A 6,362-nucleotide genomic window follows, 5' to 3' on the forward strand; every position below is an offset into this window, starting at 1 on the left:
GCTCGCCTGACCTGGGTCCTGTTCCCGGTCCACTGGAGGACAACTGCATATGAAATTTTGTTCACCTAGCCTGTCAGGTACACATCCCATTTCCCCTGTGAGGAACTCCGTTCCTATGCAATGCAGTCTGAAAAGCTGCCCCTCCAAGTACCCTTGAGAAACTCGGAGTGTGGTACTGTGTGAATGAACTCCTGTTCGACGTGTTGAGAAAAGGCTCCCAAGCCTTTCAGAAGCTGCTTTCACGACGAGCTGGATGAGCACAGGCCTATCCCGACGAGCTGTGCGTATCCCGTTTCTCTCCTCTAGCTCGTCTGTTGCACGTGCACATCCCGTCCAGGACCAGATGGTCCGTGCATTGTACCCCAGGCTTCCTTCACTCCAAGTCGAATATGGAGCCCAGAGCTCGGGGCAGCATGAAGATACCTCCGCCAAAGTGCTATTTCCCTGTCCCCGAACACTTGGTTCTTTGTGTGGCACTCCACGGCAGAGCTCCAAATCCAGACAGGGCAATGCTCGTAACGTACCTTTCATCAAACTGGAAAGGAACATAACAATTTCCCGTAAACGGGACACATTTGCCAGGCCACACGTAGGGTTTGCCCAAACAGGTGGCTCCACGCACCCTGCCCCGCGCAGGGGCACATGTCCGTGGCCGGTACGTGTGGTTTGGTTATGTCGAAGAAACCACCAGGTGCGTGAGACTATGACTACGGGCCGCTGCCGGCATTTCTATCAGCGGGCATCACGTTTCTATCCTTATAGCCCGAAACAGACTTCTGCAGTCCTCCTGCAGCAGGAGGAGACACGCTGCCCTCTGTCGACAGGCATGAGACACTTTTCGGGTACTGGACTTGAGCCCACTTTGTTACATTCGCGCAGCTTCCGAACGCCCCAGAGGTAGAGTGTCTGAGGTGGCAAGGTCCGAAAGTAACCGCTGCACGTGTCCCGCCTGAGCCATAGATTCTGGTCACAAAAGGAGCACTCTCACGAAATCTTGGATCCCAGGGCTGACATCAAAGTGACCCTGTTCCTTAGGAAATTGTATATGCTATGAGGGTGGACACCGCTCAGTCGGCCCTGTGCCTGGGGTCCCTGCTTCTGTGTAGCTTCAAGTCCAAGGCAGGCGCCTCTGCAAACATCTGGTGGAAGAGCCTCGGAAGTGACCCAGCGTTGGCCTCTGCCACAAGGCTCAGGGTCGAAGATGCGAACGAAATCAGTGTCCCCGGTGGGAAGACCTGCTACAGAGTTAAATTCCCATACATTGCAGAGGGGGGCAACCAGCACGCGGGCCAGCAGCCAAGTGCATTTAAATGATTGGCATCGTACGGGCTTCAGAATGAGCCCTTAGCGCCCCGTGTTGGAGTCACCGAGCATCCCGGGCACCACGGTCCTCCCATAGATAACGGTATGGTCTAGAACCTTATAGTATGTTTCTCCTGCAGGAAAAGCAGCGTGGTACCCCCACGCTTCCATCCGGCCAACCTCATCACGGGCATTTGTGAGCTGCGGAGCAACCCGTTTCCCGTGCCTCGGCGAAGGCTCACTTTGCAATGGACCTGAGGCCACAGCGCCCCAAGAAGTGTGTGCGATGTTCCGTCCCGTGATCGGAACCGATATGTGTGAACACTGGACACCTCAAACCTCCCTCTACGAGGACTTCCCGCACTCAAGGAACAAACACGAAGCCAGGATTTCTTTTTCTCAAACAGCAGTGAACAAACCCCGGGATTCCTTGTAACAACAACAACAGCACCCGGCAACGTGATTTGGGCAGGCTTTGCCCTACCGTCCACTTGGGCACGCTTTGCCACACTCCACGTCCAAGGGGCACGGCCGAACGATATGTTTCACGCTCACAGCCCTCTTCACCGCAGTCCTCCCTGCAACTCGCAACGACCCGGAGTTTTCGAAGAGCCGTCGTGGGTGAAACGTTTTCAGGCCCGTCTGTCTCCACAGGGCTTGGGATTGGAACTCTGCACGGCTACCCTGGGATGTGCGTCAGACTGCCTACCGCAGCATATTCTATTTATGTGGCTGAATGTCAACGCAGCCTTGTAAGGGAGCTGATGAGGCACACTGCCCCAGAATGTGTGGGATCAAAGACACTATGCGCTCGCCTGACCTGGGTCCTGTTCCCGGTCCACTGGAGGACAACTGCATATGAAATTTTGTTCACCTAGCCTGTCAGGTACACATCCCATTTCCCCTGTGAGGAACTCCGTTCCTATGCAATGCAGTCTGAAAAGCTGCCCCTCCAAGTACCCTTGAGAAACTCGGAGTGTGGTACTGTGTGAATGAACTCCTGTTCGACGTGTTGAGAAAAGGCTCCCAAGCCTTTCAGAAGCTGCTTTCGCGACGAGCTGGATGAGAACATGCCTATCCCGAAGAGCTGTGGGTATCCCGTTTCTCTCCTCTAGCTCGTCTGTTGCACGTGCACATCCCGTCCAGGACCAGATGGTCCGTGCATTGCACCCCAGGCTTCCTTCACTCCAAGTTGAATACGGAGCCCAGAGCTCGGGGCAGCATGAAGATACCTCCGCCAAAGTGCTATTTCCCTGTCCCCCAAACACTTGGTCCTTTGTGTTGCACTCCACGGCAGAGCTCCAAATCCAGACAGGGCAATGCTCATAACGTACCTTTCATCAAACTGGAAAGGAACATAACAATTTCCCGTAAACGGGACACATTTGCCAGGCCACCCGTAGAGTTTGCCCAAACAGGTGGCTCCACGCACCCTGCCCCGCGCAGGGGCACACGTCTCTGGCCGGTACGTGTGGTTCGGTTATGTCGAAGAGACCACCAGGTGCGTGACACTATGACTACGGGCCGCTGCCGGCATTTCTATCAGCGGGCATCACGTTTCTATCCTTATAGCCCGAAAAAGACTTCTGTAGTCCTTCTGCAGCAGCAGGAGACACGCTACCCTCAGTCGAGAGGCATGAGACACTTTTCGGGTGCTGGACTTGAGCCCACTTTGTTACATTCGCGCAGCTTCCGAACGCCCCAGAGGTAGAGTGTCTGTGGTGGCTAGGTCTGAATGTAACCGCTGCACGTGTCCCGCCTGAGCCATAGATTCTGGTCACAAAAGGAGCACTCTCAGGAAATCTTGGATCCCAGGGCTGACATTAAAGTGACCCTGTTCCTTAGGAAATTGTATATGCTATGAGGGTGGACACCGCTCAGTCGGCCCTGTGCCTGGGGTCCCTGCTTCTGTGTAGCTTCAAGTCCAAGGCAGGCACCTCTGCAAACGTCTGGTGGAAGAGCCTCGGAAATGACCTAGCTTTGGCCTCTGCCACTAGGCTCAGGGTCGTAGATGTGAACGAAATCAGTGTCCCCGGTGGGAAGACCTGCTACAGAGTTAAATTCCCATACATTGCAGAAGGGGGCAACCAGCACACGGGCCAGCAGCCAAGTGCATCTAAATGATTGGCATCGTATGGGATTCAGAATGAGCCCTTAGTGCCCCGTGTTGGAGCCACCGAGCATCCCGGGCACCACAGTCCTTCCGTAGATAACGGTATGTTCTAGAACCTCATCGTGCATTTGTCCTGCAGGGAAAGCACTGTGGTACCCCCATGCTTCCATCCGGCCTACCTCATCACGGGCATTTGTGAGCTGGGGAGCAACCCGTTTCCCGGGCCTCGGCGAAGGCTTACGTTGCAATGGGCCAGAGACCACAGCACCCCAAGATGTGTGTGCGATGTTCCGTCCTGTGATCGGAACTGATTTGTGTGAACCCTCCCTCTATGAGGACTGCCCGCCACTCAGGGAACAAACAGGAAGCCAGGATTTCTTTTTCTCAAACAGCAGCGAACAAACCCCGGGATTCCACGTAACAACAACAACAACAGCAGCCTGCAACTTGACTTGGGCAGGATTTGCCCTACCGTCCACTTGGGCACGCTTTGCCACACTCCGCGTCCAAGAGGCATGGTCGAACGGTATGTTTCACGCTCACAGCCCTCTTCACCGCAGTCCTCCCTGCAACTCGCAACGACCCGGAGTTTTCGAAGAGCCGTCGTGGGTGAAACGTTTTCAGGCCCGTTGTCTCCACAGGGCTTGGGATTGGAACTCTGCAAGGCTACCCTGGGATGTGCGTCAGACTGCCTTCCGCAGCTTATTCTACTTACGTGGCTGAATGTCAATGCAGCCTTGTAAGGGAGCTGATGCGGCACACTGCCCCAGAATGTGTGGGATCAAAGGCACTATGCGCTCGCCTGACCTGGGTCCTCTCCCCGGTCCACTGGAGGACATGGCATATGAAATTTTGCTCACCTAGCCTGTCAGGTACACATCCCATTTCCCCTGTGAGGAACTCCGTTCCTATGCAATGCAGTCTGAAAAGCTGCCCCTCCAAGTACCCTTGAGAAACTCGGAGTGTGGTACTGTGTGAATGAACTCCTGTTCGACGTGTTGAGAAAAGGCTCCCAAGCCTTTCAGAAGCTGCTTTCGCGACGAGCTGGATGAGAACATGCCTATCCCGAAGAGCTGTGGGTATCCCGTTTCTCTCCTCTAGCTCGTCTGTTGCACGTGCACATCCCGTCCAGGACCAGATGGTCCGTGCATTGCACCCCAGGCTTCCTTCACTCCAAGTTGAATACGGAGCCCAGAACTCGGGGCAGAATGAAGATATCTCCGCCAAAGTGCTATTTCCCTGTCCCCCAAACACTTGGTTCTTTGTGTTGCACTCCACGGCAGAGCTCCAAATCCAGACAGGGCAATGCTCATAACGTACCTTTCATCAAACTGGAAAGGAACATAACAATTTCCCGTAAACGGGACACATTTGCCAGGCCACCCGTAGAGTTTGCCCAAACAGGTGGCTCCACGCACCCTGCCCCGCGCAGGGGCACACGTCTGTGGCCGGTACCTGTGGTTCGGTTATGTCGAAGAGACCACCAGGTGCGTGACACTATGACTACGGGCCGCTGCCGGCATTTCTATCAGCGGGCATCACGTTTCTATCCTTATAGCCCGAAACAGACTTCTGCAGTCCTCCTGCAGCAGCAGGAGACACGCTGCCCTCTGTCGACAGGCATGAGACACTTTTCGGGTACTGGACTTGAGCCCACTTTGTTACATTCGCGCAGCTTCCGAACGCCCCAGAGGTAGAGTGTCTGAGGTGGCAAGGTCCGAAAGTAACCGCTGCACATGTCCCGCCTGAGCCATAGATTCTGGTCACAAAAGGAGCACTCTCAGGAAATCTTGGATCCCAGGGCTGACATCAACGTTACCCTGTTCCTTAGGAAAATCTATATGCTATGAGGGGGGACACCGCTCAGTCGGCCCTGTGCCTGGGGTCCCTGCTTCTGTTTAGCTTCAAGTCCAAGGCAGGCGCCTCTGCAAACGTCTGGTGGAAGAGCCTCGGAATTGACCCAGTTTTGGCCTCTGCCCCTAGGCTCAGTGTCGAAGATGCGAACGAAATCAGTGTCCACGGTGGGAAGACCTGCTACAGAGTTAAATTCCCATACATTGCAGAGGGGGGCAACCAGCACGCGGGCCAGCAGCCAAGTGCATCTAAATGTTTGGCATCGTACTGTGGGGCCTTTAGGGACTTTCCACCCCCTCACTTTTCCCGTAAACCAACGTCTTGCCCCACTCCTTCTCCCTATCGACACCAATTCTTCTCCCTATCGTGTGCCACTCCTTCTCCCTATCGAAACCAATTCTTCTCCCTATCGAACTAGCCGCCATTAGGAAAAAGCCGTGTGAACCGGCTTGCCGTGAAATCTGTATTGGACTCCTGGCCAGGCAGACGTGCCGATAGCTGGTGTCCACGGGCCCCGGGGGACGCCCTAGCACCGAAGAGCTGTGGGTATCCCGTTTCTCTCCGCTAACTCATCTATGGCACGTGCACATCCCGTCCAGGTCCAGATGGTCCGTGCATGGCACCCCAGGCTTCCTTCACTCCAAGTTGAATACGGAGCCCAGAGCTCGGGGCAGCATGAAGATACCTCTGCCAAAGTGCTATATTTCCCTGTCCCCCAGACACTTGGGTCTTTGTGTTGCACTCCACGGCAGAGCTCCAAATCCAGAACGGGGAATGCTCGGAACGTGCCTTTCACCAAACTGGAAAGGAACATAACAATTTCCCGTAAACGGGACCCATTTGCCAGGCCACCCGTAGGGTTTGCCCAAGCAGGTGGCTTCACGCAACCTGCCCCGCGCAGGGTGCACACATCCGTGGCCGGTACGTGTGGTTTGGTTATGTCGATGAGACCACCAGGCGCATGACACTCTGACTACGGGCCGCTGCCGGCATGTCTGTCAGCGGGCATCCCGTTTCTCTCCTTATAGCCCGAAACAGGCGCCTGCAGTCCTTCTGCAGCAGCAGGAGACACGCTGCCCTCTGTCGAGAGGCA

The 6,362-nt window shown here is 55.2% G+C and overlaps 1 pseudogene; it reads right to left on the reverse strand.

Moving 5' to 3' along the window:
- Positions 1-4,512: 4,512 nt before the first annotated feature.
- The window catches only part of LOC112404804 (elongator complex protein 1-like), a 77,652-nt pseudogene continuing 75,802 nt past the window's right edge, over positions 4,513-6,362 (reverse strand).

The sequence above is a fragment of the Neophocaena asiaeorientalis genome, unplaced genomic scaffold, assembly GCF_003031525.2.
Source record: "Neophocaena asiaeorientalis asiaeorientalis breed wild unplaced genomic scaffold, Neophocaena_asiaeorientalis_V1.1 scaffold568, whole genome shotgun sequence".
Taxonomy (NCBI): Eukaryota; Metazoa; Chordata; class Mammalia; order Artiodactyla; family Phocoenidae; genus Neophocaena; species Neophocaena asiaeorientalis.